The sequence below is a fragment of the Cibotium barometz genome, chromosome 37 (assembly GCF_041138505.1).
Source record: "Cibotium barometz isolate CiBa-2024 chromosome 37, ASM4113850v1, whole genome shotgun sequence".
Classification (NCBI taxonomy): Eukaryota; Viridiplantae; Streptophyta; class Polypodiopsida; order Cyatheales; family Cibotiaceae; genus Cibotium; species Cibotium barometz.
The window spans coordinates 20,672,579-20,691,340 of NC_141082.1; the positions used below are offsets into that span (position 1 = coordinate 20,672,579).

At 46.4% G+C, this 18,762-nt stretch overlaps 1 protein-coding gene and 2 pseudogenes across 1 annotated transcript in view; all 3 read right to left on the reverse strand.

Moving 5' to 3' along the window:
- The window catches only part of LOC147617048 (uncharacterized), a 200,325-nt gene that overhangs the window by 73,717 nt on the left and 107,846 nt on the right, over nt 1–18,762 (reverse strand). The window lies entirely within an intron of this gene.
- On the reverse strand, nt 665–2,154 carry LOC147617049 (HVA22-like protein j pseudogene; annotated as a pseudogene).
- On the reverse strand, nt 8,774–9,499 carry LOC147617050 (HVA22-like protein i pseudogene; annotated as a pseudogene).

Below are 18,762 nucleotides of genomic sequence, written 5' to 3' on the forward strand. Positions count from 1 at the left end.
GTGTCGCTGGGAAAGTGCGAGACTTCTAGCTGTGAGAGTAGCTTTCAAATCCCAGCAAGGAAACAAAACATATAACTCTTCAAGGGGCACCACCAGCAGAAGCTGGAACCATAATATTTACATACCAAATCTCAGCAAGACATATGAGTTGTACCAAAAACCATCATAAGCATCATGGCTCAAACCAAAATCCAAGGTTATAACTTTCTCGTCTGTCTGCAGAACCCAGGGCTTCACTCTCTCTCGCCTCTGTAGATTTACGAACCTTCCTTTATCCAAACTAAAGTAACCACTCACCATGTACACAAAAAAAAGAGCACCTCCCCTTGTAAGGCAAGGGACCTAATACAACCCATAAGAGCATCAATGGAGCAACTGCCAAACTGTCGATACATATGTTTATTGGGTAGCATCATGCTTGATTAACAACTTTAATCCATCAATGCATCATAGATCCTACTCATTAAGTCCCAACACGTGATATCCTCAAGGATTGTCAATCTCCTCCTTTATACATTGATGTTATAGGTTATGTACATCTGAAGATAGAACAAATTTACTTTGTATTCGTATTCATGGATAAGGACGGTCTCCCAGCTAGCATGCATCAGCCTCCACAATATCCATAGCACCAGCACTTCTAAAGTAAATCTCCAAAACCATTCTAGAATTTTCTGATGTGCCTCTTATGGGCTATTTCTGCCGCCAAAATTGCTGAAGGAGTCTTTACCTCTTTGATATCACCAATAGCGACAAAAGAAGGATGGCGAAAAACTGCAGCTTTCTGATAATCATCCTTTGCCAACTTCACGACCACCTTAGCTCCTCTGGTTGATGAAAGCGACTCCTCAGCTTCAGTCGACGCCAGCAGCTTATTATCATAAACGGCAGCCTCAGCTTCTACACAATTACCCAGGCATCTCTCCAAGGCTTCAGCCAGTCGTCCTTTGCATGAATTTGGCAGCGGTTCCCTTCATTTTTCGAAAATTTCAAGAAGCGTATCACTAGATGCAGCTTGATTTCCTCTGTAATTCAAACTCCTACAAGACTTGAACAGAAGTTGTCTTCACAAAACAAGATATTCTGCAAAAATCCAAACTCTAGTTTTTCCTCTTCTCCCGTTTCTGCATATTCCCCCCCTCTTCTCTGCGTTTCTGGTTTTTTCCCATTTCTTTCCCGCCAGAGAATCGGGCTCCCTTCACTTTTGCAGCCAAAAAATCGGATTTCCCAATTTTAAAATACGCTTGCGCCTCCTTTTTTTTAGCTTAATACTCGGATATTCCCTTTTTTTAAAAAAATCCTTCGCATGCCACGCAAGCCGCCACCTTGCGTCTGCGCTGCTGCCCGTGAGACCTTTGCCTCCTTGTCATGTAGCTGTTTGTTGAATCCGGAAGCACGCTAACTGCCTGAGACACTGGCTGGGGACTCCTCCACGTTCATCGTTTCATAAGGTGCTTCTTGTTCCTGTCTAAGGTAGGGTGGCTGAGGATATCCTGGTGCTTGCTGTGAGTAACCTTGTTGGGGTGGCTGTGCTTGGTAACAATAGCCAGCACCAACTGTTGGGTCGCCCTGAGAGTGGTTTTCCATCGGCAGTACAGGCGCAGATGTGTAGTTTGTTACTGGTGATGGTGATTGGTGGCCTGATGGTGGCTGTTGGAAGCCAAGGGGCGGCTGAATTTGAGAGACATCCGAGCCTTGTTCAGGTCTTGAAGAAGGCGCCTGTGATGCCACATATTGAAGAAATTCCATGATCCGAGACTGGGCATATACTGAACCCCTCTGCCAATAATGAGATACCAGATCACCTATTCTTGTTGTCAGCTCATTCAAGTTGCGGTCAATGTCCCCCTCATGGGTGACCACCAAAGGCCTCAAAAACGTTGAATAAACATAAGTAGTTCCCATTGTCTTTGGATACCACAGATAAACAATAAACGCAAGTTTGGCCTCACTATACAAAGGTAGCCATGATACAAAGGCATCCCCCAGTCTCTCCAGGACAGTGACAATTGCCATGATCATCCAATATTGACACCAAAACCAGAGTTGCTCCACATCAGGCCTGTTCATCTCCATGCATTTGAAGCATTTGTATGCTGGATAGACGTAGCCCACAACCATAATCAGAGCTCGGGTGAAGAGAGAGCCCATCATTTTGGCTGCGAAAAAAAAGGCCTCCCTGTTCTGCTCATTTCGAGTAAGAACAGAAATCATGGCATTCCAAGACACGATATCTCGAAAAGGCATTCTTTCAAAACCAATCCTTGCATCATACATGCTCTCACATTTCCCATACATGTTGAGAGGGGTGTTCCCAACTACAAGGTCTACCATAAGCATAAAAAACTCCATGATTCACACCACACTTATGTACAGAGGCTTCGAGACCTGGCTCAGCCTCAGCTCGTCTTATTGAACCTCATTTACAATATGAACATATGTACTTAGGCATCATATAATGACTCAAGTCATGGCACTTAATCCCATGCATCTGGATTTGCATTTGATGGCCTCATATGCATGGTTTCACACCATAGACGTGCCATGGCACGACATCCACCCCTCTAAACCTACACATCCTCTGGTATGTGCCAAATCATCATCAAGATCCACATATATCTGGATGTCGTCTTCATCTTCTACATTACCAGGAAGATCATCCTCTTCCTCTTCAACCATATCCATACTATCACTGTCAAGCCTCTCATCCTGAGTCTCCTGTGAATCAAAAGGATCACTGTCATGCCTTCTTTTAAACATCTTGATCCTTTTGCCTGCTACAAGATTCTTTCTCTCTGTTCCATCAAGCTCACACAGGGTATACGTGGCATTTCCATGCACATGCTTGACAATGTAAGGGCCAAACCATCTTTTTGCAAATGTTCTTTGAACAGTAAACTGGTTGTCAAGACTACTATCATACATTAGGATCCAATCACCTTCTTCAATAGGCTTTGGCCGGAGTCTGTGTCTTCTATCAAATCTTTCTTTATTTCTCAACCTTGCATCTTTTAAACGAGCTTTAGCAAGCTCTACATCTTTAGCCCTCCTCTCCAGGTGCCTTATTCGCAATGCAAGGAGATCTTCCCTGTTCAATCCTTCTACCCAGGGTAATACATTCCAAGTTGGAACTACTTCTTCAACTGGCATTACTGGCTTCTGACCATACATTAATTTTGCAGGCATGTATCCTTTCACTGAGCTATGAGTTGTACGGTCAGCCCACAAAGCATATGGTAGCAGCCTTGGCCACTCTCGCATTCTTCCTCAGCATGCCTTAGCCAAAGCTTTAATGATTGGAGGATGTCCTCGCTCACTTTTACCATTGCCCTCAGGGTTGTAAGCACATGTTAGGGCCAATTTGATGCCAATTCTAGAGAAGAATTCCCTTGCTTCTTCAACATCTAGCTCACCCCTATCAGCTGTTATTGTCCCAACACAACCATACCGGCAAATCACATCTTCCAAGAGAAATTTGCATACTGTTTCCGTACTCTTTGTTCTAAGAGCACGCCCTTCCACCTGATTTGTCAAATCTTCTCTTGCAAGTGCTATGTACCGCATCTGCCAAATTCCCAAAGGCATTGTAACTAGATCCACTACCCATTTGTAGTGCATGGCAGGTGGGTAGGTTGGTTGCAAGCCATCACGATGTCGCACATTTGAGTACATTTGACATACCATGCATGTTTCCACATATTGGGAAATATCCTTGTACATCCCTTTCCACAAATATCTTTCCTTTATTTTGGTAAAAGTGGCCCACACACTTCGATGTCCAGCCCAGAGACTCTCATGGAATTCTTTCATGAGCTTCCCTTGAGTCTCTTTATCACATATGACTCTCTGTGGCATAGCATTTCTCTGCTTAGGATGCTTCCACAGGTAGCCATCCTTTAGAAAATACCCATATGCCTTTCTGCGGATCCTCTTAAATTCTGAGTCAGACCAATTTTCCTGTCTTGTAAAAGTACTCAAGTATTGACCAATAAGCAACCAATCTCCTTCATACATTTCCTCAGTAAAAGACTCAAGTGCATTTGATAAGCAAGTATGGTGCCCTTTTTCATATGCAGTAGTATAGAACTTTGTACCTACATCATCAATGTCACTAATCATCCCTTCTTCATCTTCATACACCTGGCTCTTGATAGCATATCTGCAACTAGATTATCTTTTCCTGCAATATGCTCAAACTCAGGATAATAAAACTCCTTTGGGATTGGTAAGAATGTGTATCTTACCACAGGGAGCCACCAACTCAGTGGCGCATATGATGAATGGAATGAATAAAGTCTTGCGAGACTTCATACCACAAATAACTATGCCTTTTCTGGATGATGTGCCAATAAAAGGCTGTGATGAGAAAAATAAAGATGAGGATTTGGATTCGAGGGGGTGCCGCAAGTTTGTGGCAAATCATATAAAAGATTGTGATATGATTCTATCCAGGCTTGAAGAGGTGAATCTTACTTTGTCTGGATCGAAATCAGTGTTTGGGGTTGGTGAAGTGCTAATCGTGGGGCATCTTTGTAGTACTAATGGACGCCGACCTTGCCCAGCCAAGATAGATGCAATACAAAGAATGAAAGAGATATGCATTAATGTTACAGAGCTGAGGAGATTTCTTGGTGCATGTGTCTTTTATGTTATATGGATCCCACATTATGCACATGTAGCAGATCCTCTTTATCAACTTTTGAGGAAAAATCAAAAATTTTTGTGGAGTGCAGCACATACTAAAGCTATGCGGAAGCTTTGTGGTCAAGTCCCTGCTTTGTATATCCAGCTGAAACTGATCATATCCCGAATACAGATCACCCATAGAGTATATAGCTTTCCCTGCAAATGCTTCTGCAAACTCGTCCACAATCGGACCTGCTCCCACATTTCTGATTGTGACCTTGTTTACAGGTTGCATGTCTTGAATGAAGCGCAATGTTCCATTTTTCTTTGGCACGGTAAACCATCTGTTGGAATATGGAGCGCATGATGGCTCCAAAATTCCCATCCTGATCTTTTCTTTTAGTAATTCCATCAGCTTTGGCAAGAGAGCCTTTGGTACTGGAATCGGCCGTAGGTTCCAGGGCACATGTGGAACAGTAAAGATCACCATTGGCGCTGTTACACTTGGATCAACACAGCCTATCTCATGTGGCTGAAAAGCAAAGGCTTTCCCATGTTTTACAAGCATCTCCTCAAAGCATTCCCTTTCAACTGGTAACAGAAAATCCTTTTCACCAATCTTCAGCTCTTTTAGGGTTTCCTGTGTAAACTTATGCCCAATTTTCTTCGGATCTCTGAGATTCGGTTGCGTAGAGGCTTCATTTATTTTCTCCTTGCTTCCTGGTGGCAAGGGCAAGGCAACTGGTTTCACCTTCTTTGCAACCGTTTTATACTTTGTATCAACATGAGCATCCATCTCACAATTCATGTTTTTACATTCCATCCCCTCAAATTCCCGGATTATATCATACATCCCCACAGATGACACCTCTATCATCTCATTTCCACCCTGTAAGCATACTCTTTCCATAGCAAAAAGCACATCCATAGTATCCACAAATGACACCTCATCAAGCACCCCTGAAATCAACTCATTCTTCTCCAAAAGACCACACTGCTCAAGACTTTTTTGTTCATTTTGTACATGTCGACGCATGCCACGCTTCAAATCCTTGCTTTTTACAAAGACCAGTGACCCATAGCTAGAAAATCCCTGAAAATTTGCTGAAAAGTTATTTACATTGATTGAGTCCTGCGAGAACTCATTTTCCCTTGTACCATTGGAATCTCGCTCTACAATGGCACCTGGCCAAAATCCCTCATCTCCCTGTAGTTCATGAATTCTCTGTTTATCTTTGGGAGTGACTGTGCTCAAAGAGACTCACGGTTCCTTTCATGGTTAATGCAAACTGTCAAGAACTGAACAGCTTTCTTGCCATCTTTACTCCTTATTCTTGCATATGCCGAGCCATCATCCAAAACTTTTGTTTCCATCCTCACAGCTGTAATGTAGGGTTGCCCAAGGATGAGGGGATACGATGACATCTCCTGAACAAAGAAGTTCTGATCATCTTTCACATCCCCTATAGTTACCCTTACATTTGGACAGGCTGCATAGAGCTCTCCAGATGAGTTATTAGCTGCTTTAATCATCCACCCATGATCTACATCCATTGGCCACTTACATTTGTTGTAGAGATTTTTAGCCATAAGATTTATTTCAGACCCATGGTCTATTAGAGCGACATACGGCTCTTCCAAGTCACCTATCTTGACAAGGGTTTCAGTGGTGGCCCTTGCCCAATGGCTCCTGGAGTAATGACTCTTTGTAAGAACTTCTTTTTCATCATCCTCATCCACAAAGCGCACTTGTCGTGCCCCTTCAGCAGAGTGATTACATTCCACCACATTCTCTCTCTCTTCCTTTTGCTGTACCTGTACTCCATGAGTCTTGGAAGTGCTTGCCTCCCCTTGTGATGGAATAGATTCAATTATGGACTGCCTTTTCCTTCGTATAATATCAATTATCTCATCATGAAATTCTTTCTTTGCAATCCCCAAGACTTCCCCTAGTGTAAATTCCACCCTACTGTTTAGAATCCTCTCTTCAAGCACCTTTTTGAGGTCTGTTGCGGCTTCAATATCAGATTGAAGCTTGTAGAGTGGACTTTTCCCTTTACCCTTCTCCTTCTCATGCTTCATTTTTGCTGGCACTTCTTCCATTGATACTTCCTGTGGAGGTCTGCTATGCGGCGGAGGCATATGTGATGGCCCAGGATCCTTCTTTTCCTCATTCTCCCTCTTACGCTTTTCCTCTACCTGTGCCTCATTATTCTGACATTTAGCAATGTAGGCATGAACAGATAAAGAATCCACAGGCTCTTCCCAGCCAGTCTCAAGACGTATACAGTCACCTGCCTCATGCAAAGCCTGTTTAGACACCTTCTTTGATGCAATTAGCTCCATTGTTGATGGCCAAAAATCTTCATTCTCATAATCTTCATCATTCTCAGATTCCTGCTTTGATTGACCAGCCTTTAACCCATAGGTTGCTGCCTCAACCATAGAGATGGCATGGCTAGCAGCCATATCCTCAACCAGCTTTTTCATCCCTCCTTTCCCAAAGTTTGTGCTTAATGGAAGACCAGTCTCTGTAAGGTGGATTTTCCCATCTTTGAAAAACACAAGTTGATTTCTGAGGGCTTCCTTATAGCTAGCACAGTCTTTCTTTGCGTGTTCTGGGTCATCACACCATATACATCTGAATGTAAACCCTTCTTTGCTTTGAGGCCTTTGCATAGAAGCCTGCCCTAATGGTAACCCTTTTTCCTCAATCCTGGACATCTTCAGTTTTAGGTCTCGCATGCCCTTAATAAGCTCATCCATCGGCCCTTCTGCCTTTGGGATTGGAGCAGCTGGTTTTGGTAGATTCTCAGGGGTAACAGCAGTTATAGGAGTTGCCGAGCTCATCACCATTTTATCCCTCCTTCGCTGCCGCTTTGCTAGCATGGTGACCGCATCCTCGACATCATTCCAATCATTCTTTAGCCCCTGCTCTGTATTCTTATCCTCAAGGAGAATTTCCAGTTTTTCTTGGAGATCTTTCCCAGCTGCTTGTAAGAAGAGCTCTGTTTTTTCCCTATCCAAGGTTGTGCGCTCAATCCTTGACAGCTGGGCATAGCGCTTCTCAAACTCTCTTAGCAACTCTGTGGCAGAAATTCCCATTTCGGGTTTTGTGACCCATTCCAAGAAAGTTCGTTTGGTCACCCGCTCGGATCCTCCATGAAATAATCATCCTTCAAAGCAAGCTTAAACTCCTCCCAATTTCTGCCACAGTGTGCTGCCTGTAATCCTCTTATGCGCTCTCTTATTTCAGGAACACATACCAGCTCAAAGCTTCGAACCATATCCTCCTCAGTCACCCTGTTTAGCTCCATTTCCTTTGTGTAATTACGCAGGTACTTTGTGATGTCCTTACCATCAAATTGATCCACCTTTTTCACAATTGACTGCAGTGCTTTAGTCGTGGAAATTTGCCCCCTCTCAGCAGCTTGCTGCTGTTGCATATACATAGTAAACATCTGAAACATTTGCATAACCCCGGGGTCAAAATGAACCCCCTGTCCCTCAGGATTCTCAGCCAACTTCACGACCACCTTAGCTCCTCTGGTTGATGAAAGCGACTCCTCAGCTTCAGTCGACGCCAGCAGCTTATTATCATAAACGGCAGCCTCAGCTTCTACACAATTACCCAGGCATCTCTCCAAGGCTTCAGCCAGTCGTCCTTTGCATGAATTTGGCAGCGGTTCCCTTCATTTTTCGAAAATTTCAGGAAGCGTATCACTAGATGCAGCTTGATTTCCTCTGTAATTCAAACTCCTACAAGACTTGAACAGAAGTTGTCTTCACAAAACAAGATATTCTGCAAAAATCCAAACTCTAGTTTTTCCTCTTCTCCCGTTTCTGCATATTCCCCCCCTCTTCTCTGCGTTTCTGGTTTTTCCCCATTTCTTTCCCGCCAGAGAATCGGGCTCCCTTCACTTTTGCAGCCAAAAAATCGGATTTCCCAATTTTAAAATACGCTTGCGCCTCCTTTTTTTTAGCTTAATACTCGGATATTCCCTTTTTTTTAAAAAATCCTTCGCATGCCACGCAAGCCGCCACCTTGCGTCTGCGCTGCTGCCCGTGAGACCTTTGCCTCCTTGTCATGTAGCTGTTTGTTGAATCCGGAAGCACGCTAACTGCCTGAGACACTGGCTGGGGACTCCTCCACGTTCATCGTTTCATAAGGTGCTTCTTGTTCCTGTCTAAGGTAGGGTGGCTGAGGATATCCTGGTGCTTGCTGTGAGTAACCTTGTTGGGGTGGCTGTGCTTGGTAACGATAGCCAGCACCAACTGTTGGGTCGCCCTGAGAGTGGTTTTCCATCGGCAGTACAGGCGCAGATGTGTAGTTTGTTACTGGTGATGGTGATTGGTGGCCTGATGGTGGCTGTTGGAAGCCAAGGGGCGGCTGAATTTAAGAGACATCCGAGCCTTGTTCAGGTCTTGAAGAAGGCGCCTGTGATGCCACATATTGAAGAAATTCCATGATCCGAGACTGGGCATATACTGAACCCCTCTGCCAATAATGAGATACCAGATCACCTATTCTTGTTGTCAGCTCATTCAAGTTGCGGTCAATGTCCCCCTCATGGGTGACCACCAAAGGCCTCAAAAACGTTGAATAAACATAAGTAGTTCCCATTGTCTTTGGATACCACAGATAAACAATAAACGCAAGTTTGGCCTCACTATACAAAGGTAGCCATGATACAAAGGCATCCCCTAGTCTCTCCAGGACAGTGACAATTGCCATGATCATCCAATATTGACACCAAAACCAGAGTTGCTCCACATCAGGCCTGTTCATCTCCACGCATTTGAAGCATTTGTATGCTGGATAGACGTAGCCCACAACCATAATCAGAGCTCAGGTGAAGAGAGAGCCCATCATTTTGGCTGCGAAAAAAAAGGCCTCCCTGTTCTGCTCATTTCGAGTAAGAACAGAAATCATGGCATTCCAAGACACGATATCTCGAAAAGGCATTCTTTCAAAACCAATCCTTGCATCATACATGCTCTCACATTTCCCATACATGTTGAGAGGGGTGTTCCCTACTACAAGGTCTACCATAAGCATAAAAAACTCCATGATTCACACCACACTTATGTACAGAGGCTTCGAGACCTGGCTCAGCCTCAGCTCGCCGTCTTATTGAACCTCATTTACAATATGAACATATGTACTTAGGCATCATATAATGACTCAAGTCATGGCACTTAATCCCATGCATCTGGATTTGCATTTGATGGCCTCATATGCATGGTTTCACACCATAGACGTGCCATGGCACGACAGCGGCCCCTGAAACTGTATGTGTGCACACTGCCTCTCAAGTGCCCCCAAGGCTACATGCCCTCGAGCTAATCTAGCTACTACTGCCTCCTTTAGGGAGAAATGCGGTCCTGTGAAATGAACTCCCAAGTAGACATATGACTTGAGGTACTCAACCGGCTCCCCTCGGAAAGTGAACTGAGGCTCTGATCTAGTCACCCATGCCTATGTGGTGTTAAACACCATAACCTTGGTTTTCCCAAGGTTCACTATCAGATCTCTATCCGCACAGAAAGCCTGTAATGCATCCAAGTGTCTCTGTAATCCCTCCGGAGAGTTTGAGATTAGAGCAATATCATCAGCATATAACAAGATGAGTATCAACACCCCTGCCAAGCATGCCTCTGGGCCTCCCAATCTGGCTACATAATCAGAGACCGCATCAATGTACAGTCCAAAGAGGGTGGGCAATAGCGGACATCCCTGCTTCACCCCTATCGTGCTAGTCACCATATCGGATAGTTCGCCTCGAGCTCGGACTCTACCTGTCATCACAGACTCATACAAAGCATATATCCCCCACTGCATATCCTCGGGTACCTCAATGTCATGCAATCTGTGCATAAGCCTGGCACGTGGTACGGTATCGAAGGCTTTGCGAAAGTCCACCAAGCAGCAATAGATCCTTCTCTTCTGTGCCCTACCCTCTTCAATAAGTGTTTGAAGTGTCAGTATGTGATCCAAGATAGTAAATCCTCTCCTGAAGCCGGCCTGTCCATGTGCTCGATGACCATGCCTCTCTGCCCAGCAGCTCAGCTCCGACTCCAATATAGAGCCATATAGTTTGGCCAAGTAATGACCAATCATGATCGTCCTGTAGTTGCCTGGTACCATGGGGTCCGCACTCTTAAAGAGTGGTACAATGATATGCTCTATCCAACTTGCCGGGAAATCCTCACAAATGGCACGATTAAACATATGTACGATGAGCGGAGCCAAAGTGTCGCGCGCATATGAGAAGTGCTCTCCAACTAGCCCATCATGATCATGTGGCCTTTCCATTCTGTAACCTGTCTATCGCATCTAGCACCATCCGTATAGTAAAAAAGGTGCTGCTAGCCGGTCTAGCTCCCAGTGGAGAGGGGGTGGGGGGGCATCATATAGCTCTCTAGCATAAGTATGCCAAGGGGGAGCGAGCACAGTGGACTACTTGATGGGGCCCATTGGCATAGCAGCCGATCATGCATACGTGAGTTTCACACTAGTAGGTAGATCCCCGAGAGATGGGCCAGCCACTCATCTACCTAGGTACCCGAGATATCAGTTTACATGTGAGAAAGTTGGGGTTTACCGAGATACTGCATCTGATGGCTTGTTCGCTTTAGCCCCGCATAGCCCTCTGGACGAGATCACGAGTGGATTGGCAAGTGTACTACATGCATCCGCCTCATATGCGTTTCCCTACACTATGATCGCTTCCACCCCCCCTGCAGCACTGCCCCACAGAACAGTTGGTATGATGATTAGTGTCGTGAGACGAACACAGCTACAACGTGAGATTGCCATTGGGACTCACACGCAGGCCAGGATGATCTTTCGACGTCTTGTGTGGAGGAAGAAACGAGCCTATCTAGTTAAGCTAGAGGAGGAGATACCAACTCTTCCTAGGGAAGGACAGCAAGAGGGCATGGAAGATGTTTCAGGAGAGACAGCCTGGTACTCCGAGTATTGCACCTTGTTCTAGTGTGTGAGAGCATCTAATGCTTGCCATCTCGATAAGCCATTGTATATGACCAACCCATGTGCACTCCCGAGTGTGAAAATGCCTGCAATAATCTGTAATCTCCCCCTCATCCTATGCTGATCTCTTCAACCCTACATCCTCTGTCGTGATCTCCCGGTACATAGTCTCTTGAGTTTCATACAGCTCTCTCTGCTCTGTGCATGTACGTGCATTAAAGTCTCCCAATAGTAATGTCTCCCCTGCTGGCAAACCTCATGATATCATCATATAGTGGCGTATAGGGCAACTCTCCTGCTGGTGCAAACCTGGAGTGGTCTGGGGGAAAGTAGCATAACGCCACATATAGCTCGTGGAGCCCCTCTCTGCATATTCGGACCCACATGTACCTCGCATCTGCATCTCTATGTACCACATGTATTTTATCACGAAGCTCCTCCCTGAGAAGTATTGCCACTCCTCCAGATCCTCTGGTACCTCCCAGTGTGCGTGGCTGAGGGCGGAAAACTGATTCCCATCTATAACCCCGCACGTCAGGAAGCCTCTTGTTTGTGCACTGATGGGTCTCCATATACATAGCAATATCACTGTGTCTGAAAGTATCCTCTAAGTATCCTGCATCTGTTCTAAGGGCTCCGTTGCAATTCCACACCGTGAATCGCAAGGTCTCATAGGCAGCGCACCGTCAAGCGGGCCTCCTCTCCGTAATGATGACTCGGCCATCTCTGTATACTGCCCATTTCCCCTCTTTCCTTACCTCAAGCACACACGGCATGTGTTCCTTCCGGTATGCTATCTGTGCCGGTGTAAGGTCCTCAAGAAAGAAAGAGAGAGAGAGAGAGAGAAAGAGAGAAAGATATATTAACGTCTACAAGAGGCCAAATTGGCCTATGAGACTAAAGTACCAATACATCCAAAACTCAAGGAAACTAAATGTCCCGAGTAGAAAATGAAAAGCATAAACTGAAAAACAACTAGCTATAACATGTGGCCAAAGAGGAACTAGTGGCCTAATACAACTGCTAGAAAGAGGAACTAGTGGCCTGATACATTTGCGGCATATCTAATAAAAGTGTGGAACTGGAAAAATGGTAGGCTATGGGAAGCAGTTGTTGAGATAGACTCATCCCATAATGTCTCACATAGGTCGATCCAACATAGACAAGCTGTAGCGTCGAGGTCATGCCGCACGACGTCGTGCCAATATCACCTCTATCTTCTGATAATGTCTGGGCTGGGACCGCAACCCACTGAGTCGTGGACGCCATGCTCTATATAGCTCTCCAGCTCTGTCCAAGGTGACCCCTCGAGCTGGTTGTGTGGGCCCAGTTGACTCGTGGTCAACGGTGCGTGGGGTCATTGCTGCTCTGAAGAAGTCGGTAAGGGTGTGCTGGCTTGTGTCTCGGACACGTCCCCCCTATCTCGAGCTGGTTGTGTGGGCCCAGTTGACTCGTGGTCAACGGTGCGTGGGGTCATTGCTGCTCTGAAGAAGTCGGTAAGGGTGTGCTGGCTTGTGTCTCGGACACGTCCCCCCTATCTCGAGCGTAGGTTGTGGTCTCGGTGTCTGCGCAACTCCAAGAGACCCCTCGAGCTGGTTGTGTGGGCCCAGTTGACTCGTGGTCAACGGTGCGTGGGGTCATTGCTGCTCTGAAGAAGTCGGTAAGGGTGTGCTGGCTTGTGTCTCGGACACGTCCCCCCTATCTCGAGCGTAGGTTGTGGTCTCGGTGTCTGCGCAACTCCAAGAGAAAAAGCCCAAGGCAACGCTAGTATGAGTAGTCCATCACTCTGGACAATGGTCCAAACCCATCTCGGAAGAGGCAATGAAAGCGCCCTCGGATCTCATAGTACACTGGGCACCGACATATGTGGTGCTCCTCAGTCTCTGGTTCCAGCTGAAAGAGGTAGCAAATCCGATCCTCAAGGGGAAGGGAGACGGCTCCATATCAACCGGTCTCTATCCTCAGTTGATGTGAAGACGGGTGGATCTGGCCAATAGCACATTTGACTCCATGAGAGAGGTGAATGTCCATGTACCTCGGGCGGACAACAAAACCATCAGGGGATAAGTGGAGAAGATGCTCTCATAGAAAGCCATCTTCATCCCTAGTAGCGCGGCCGGTGTGAACAATGTGTGTGCTATGTGTAGCTGAATGATATCCATCCTGATGATCTTGTTGAGCTCACTCCGGCTCAACTCTAGGAAGGGGGAGTCCAGGCTGTACCGTAAAGGAGGAAGGCAACGTAACGAGGGGGACATTAGTGTAGGCATACCAGCACTCCGTGTCGCCCTGTGATGTGATCTGTCTGGACGAGTCTAGTGCGAGTCTAGAGTATCTGTGTCTGGAGAGGCTCCACAGACTATGTATGAAAGTGACCATCTAGAAGAGGGCTTCGGCTACGATCGGTGGGGCTTCCATCTCTACCTAGACTATCTCATGTGGTACTGATGATTTACTCCTGAGCATGCAGGAGATCATCATCACTAGTGGTCTCTTCATCTGCTCCTACCCATCATAAAACTCCCCTGCACTCAAGGCTAGCTACTCTGTTGTAGATCCACTCCTCTGCCTATGATAGAGACTCGGCCCCCAAATGGGAGCGCCATACAAAAGCACTGGTATAATCAACGTGTCAAATAACCAAAGCTTCCTCTAAGGCTCATGAAACTGGATGTGTGCACACTGGCTCTCCAGGGCTCCGAGTGCAGCATATCCTCTAGTCAATCTGTCCTCCGCCGCCCTCCTCATGGTAAAGCGCGGTCCAGCAAAAGTGACCCCTAGGTAGACATATCTCTTGACTCTCTATACTATCTCCCCACCATAGGTGAACTTAGGCAACTGGTCAGCCCACTGCTGAGAGGTGTTAAACACCACTACCTTGGTCTTCCCAAGGTTCACTGTAAGGTCCGTATCCTGGCAGAAAGTCCATAATGCATCCAAGTGTCTCTACAACCCCTCTGGTGTATCTAGGATAAGAACAATGTCGTCGGCATAGAGCAAGAGAGGGATCAACACTCCTCCCAAGCCAGCTCCAAGTCCTCCTAATCTGTCAATGTAGTCGGAGATCTCATTAATGTATAGCCCAAAGAGTGTGGGTGATAGCGAGCAACCTTGCTTCACCCCAATAGTGCTGGTGATCTCCTTTGACATCCCTCCCAGAGCCCAGACCCGGCCTCTGACTAACTCATACAATGCAAAGACTCCCCATCTCATCTCAATGAGCACCCCCATGCCCTATAGCCTCTGCATCAGCCTCCCTCGTGGTACTGTGTCAAATGTCTTGCGGAAATCCACAAAGCAACAATATACTCTCCTCGCATGAGCTTTGCCCTCCTCGATGATGGCCCGAAGCGTGAAGATGTGATCCAGGGTAGAGTATCCCCTCCTGAATCCTGCCTGTCCATGTGCCCGATTCTCATGTGTCTCTGCCCATTTGCTCAATTCATGCTCTAGTACCGATCCATAAAGCTTGGCTAGCACATGGCCAACCATGATGGTCCTATAGTTACTCGGAACCGTAGGATCACCCGCTTTCAGGATCGGTACTACAGTATTCGCTGACCAACTGGCAGGGAAACCTTCGCAAAGGGCCCGATTCAACAGGTGGGCTAAGAGTGGCGCGGGCACGTCCCTCGCATGCAAAAGGTGCTTTGCCACTAATCCATCATGATCTTGGGCTCGGCCATTCTGCAACCTGTCAATGGCATTGCGGATCATGCCGACGGAGAAGGTGGAGGAGGTGAGCCGGCTCTCTAGTGGTCGGGGGAGAGAAATGAAATGATATATTAACGTCTCTAGGAGGCCATGATGGCCTATGAGACCAAAACTGAGAGAACATCTGAAGTTGGTGTCTCATCAAAGAGAACAACCAAATGAAATTGAAAAGTACAATAAACTGACTATCATACAGTTATAAGAACTGTAAGTAAGACTCCTAGATGATACTAAGTAGAAAATATTGGAAAATGTATATAAAGTAGATCAAGTATGGTGATCAGTTGAAGTCCTCAGATCAAATATCTCCTTGGAGAAATCAAATGATATATTAATGTCCTCAAAAGGCCAAAATGACCTATGAGACCAAAAAGGTTACAACAATTGGTGGATCTGATACAATGTCTGTGTAAGAAAAGCTAAAACAACTAAACAACTAACTGAAACTGAAACAATAACTATGAGGAAAAGTAAGGTACTAGGAGCTCCTAATGGATAACATCTGGGAAGGAAAACTCCAGCAACAAAGGTAAGCATCATATACATCACTATCCAAAGATGTCTCTCATCGGTCTCGATGGCGGATATCCTCAATGTCCTGCATGGTGAGTACTTTGACTGGACGTCTCCCATGCCGTGCTAGTATGGTCCTGGTCCTCTGTTGTAGTCTCCGCCGGTGTCGAGATGGGCCTCTCATCTTGGGACACCTGGACCGCCCCAGCTCTATAGCCCGATCAATCAGTGTACCTCTGGTGCGGCTATACTCTGGGGCTAGCTGCAATGTCTGCTGGCCTGACTGCTCAATCTCTGGTCGAAAGAAGTCTGTAATCTGCCTCTATAGGTGTCTCTCCCTCTCTGATCCCAAGAGACCCTCTCTATGTCTACACAGCTCCAGCAATTATAATCCGAGGCATCTCTGCTCCTGGTATCTCATGACTCTAGAAAGTGGTCCGAAACCCTCTCTAATTAGGCAGTGAAAACGGCCTCGTATCTCATAATATACTGGACAGTGACATTAATGTAACTCTGTCTCTGGCTCCATCTGGCACAGCTGACAAATCCTGGCCTCAGCTGGTACTCCTTTGAATCTGCCAATCTCAATCTCTAGCTGGTGTGAGGATGTGCGCATCTGACTAATAGCACACCGTACCCCATGAGAAAGATGAGTATCCATGTAGCTGGGTCTAATCACAAACCCATCCTCCGTGAGCTGGAGAAGATGATCTCTATAGAAAGCCATCTTCGTACCAAGCTCGTGTGTCAGCTGTATCCATGTCCTCCTAGTGTCCAGCTGAGTCAAGTCCTGCCTGATAAGTATGGTAATCTCTGCCCGTGTGAGAGAGAGGGAGGGTGCATCCAGGGAGTACTGAAATGGAGGTACCTTGTCCATACTAAAGCCATGCAGTTGGAACCAAGCTGTCATCTGTGCATACCAACATGATTCATCTCCCTGTGAAATGGAGGTAGCCTGTCCATACTAAAGCCATGCAGTTGGAACCAAGTTGTCATCTGTGCATACCAACATGATCCGTCTCCCTGTGATGCCAACTGTCGTGAAGACTCCAGGGCTAAGCGAGCATATCTGTCTCTAGGGAAAGCCCAAGTGCTATGTATAAAGGAGACTGATCGAGTGAGTGCCTCTACTACCAATGGGGGAGCAGCCATCTCTGCACGGATAATATCATGTGGTACGGAGGCCTTGGTCCTAATCATCCGGGAAATCATAGAAACCAAGGGCCTCTCCATACATCTCCATCCATCAGTGCTACCAGCTCGGCTGTGGTGATCCACTGAGGGTCCCCATATCTCCACTCCATACAGCATGGCTGAAGTGACCAAAGTGTCAAAGAGCCAGAGCTTTGTTCAAGGTTCCTGAAACTGAACCTACGAACACATCCTCTCTAGTCTCCCCAATGCTGCATAAGCTCTGGTCAATCTGGTCTCCGCTGCTCTCCTCAAGGAAAATAATGGGCCACTAAAAACCACACCAAGGTAAGTATATGCATCTGTATACTCCACTATCTCCTGACCATTTGTAAAGGTGGGTACTGACCTCCTAACCCACTGTGCTGTGGTGTTAAACACCATCACCTTGGTTTTACGAAGGTTAACAGACAATCCACTGTCATGTGCAAACGTGTGCAATGCATCCAAATGACGCTGCATCCCCTCTGGAGAATCTGAGATCAGCACAATATCATCAGCATACAATAATAGCAGAATCCATGTCCCTGCTAGGTGTGCTCCTATGTCACCCTCTCGCTCTACATAGTCCGAAACCTCATCCACATACATCCCAAATAAGGTGGGAGAAAGGGGACAACCCTGTTTCACCCCAATAGTGGAGTGAACCATCTCAGATATATCCTGAGTAGTACGTACCTGCCCCACAGCTGTCCTGTATAAAGCCATGATTCCCCAAATCAGCTCTGTGGGCACTCCCATCTCCTGTAGTCTGCGCATCAGTCTGGCTCTCAGTACTGTGTCAAAAGCTTTGCGGAAATCCACAAAGCAACAATAAATCCTCCTGCCATATAATCTACCCTCCTCAATAATAGCTCTGAGTGTCAAGATATGGTCAAGAGTGGAGAAACCTCTCCTGAACCCTGCCTGCCCTAATGCACCTATGCCCTCACTCTCTGCCCATCTACTCAACTCCTGCTCAAGAATAGATGCATATAATCTAGCCAATGTGTGACCAATCATGATGGTACGATAATTCCCAGGACGCATGGGATCCCCTGACTTGAAGATAGGCACAATCGTGGACATATTCTAAGTCTCAGGAAAACCCTCACACATGGCTCGGTTAAACATCATAGCAATAAGCTCTGCAAGCATATCTCTGGCATGAATAAAGTGCTCAGCTACCAAACCATCATGATCATATGCTCTCCCAGTCCTCATCCTGTCAATAGCTTTCCTTACCATCTCAGCACTAAAGAAAGCACATGTCTCTGGGCATGGCTCCGATGGGTCTGGCAGGGGCGGCTGTCCTGGTGCTGTGTACAGGGATGCTGCATACTCACCCCAAATCTCTATGGAGGTAATGGCTGGTGATGGTGAATGCTCATGGAATAGTCTCCATGCCTCGCCAGAGTCCTGACTCATAAATAACTGATACAAATCCCTCTCTAACTCAGTAAGATAAGTCCTCTTCTTCCGTCGCACTAGGTGCCGGAAGGGAATCCGTGACTGTCTGTGAGTGGTAACACCCATGAGCACCTCTCTCTGTAATCTGATCCTCATCTCTCTACACTCCTCATCATACCAGCTGTTCTGGGGCATGTTTCCAGATCGTCTCCGTGTAGGCTGACTATGGGGATATGCCTCTGATGCTGCAACATGAAGCGTCTCTATCAATATCTGAGTGAGCTCATCTAATGGCCGTCCCGGCTCCTCGGCACATAAGCGTCTGTATATCTCAT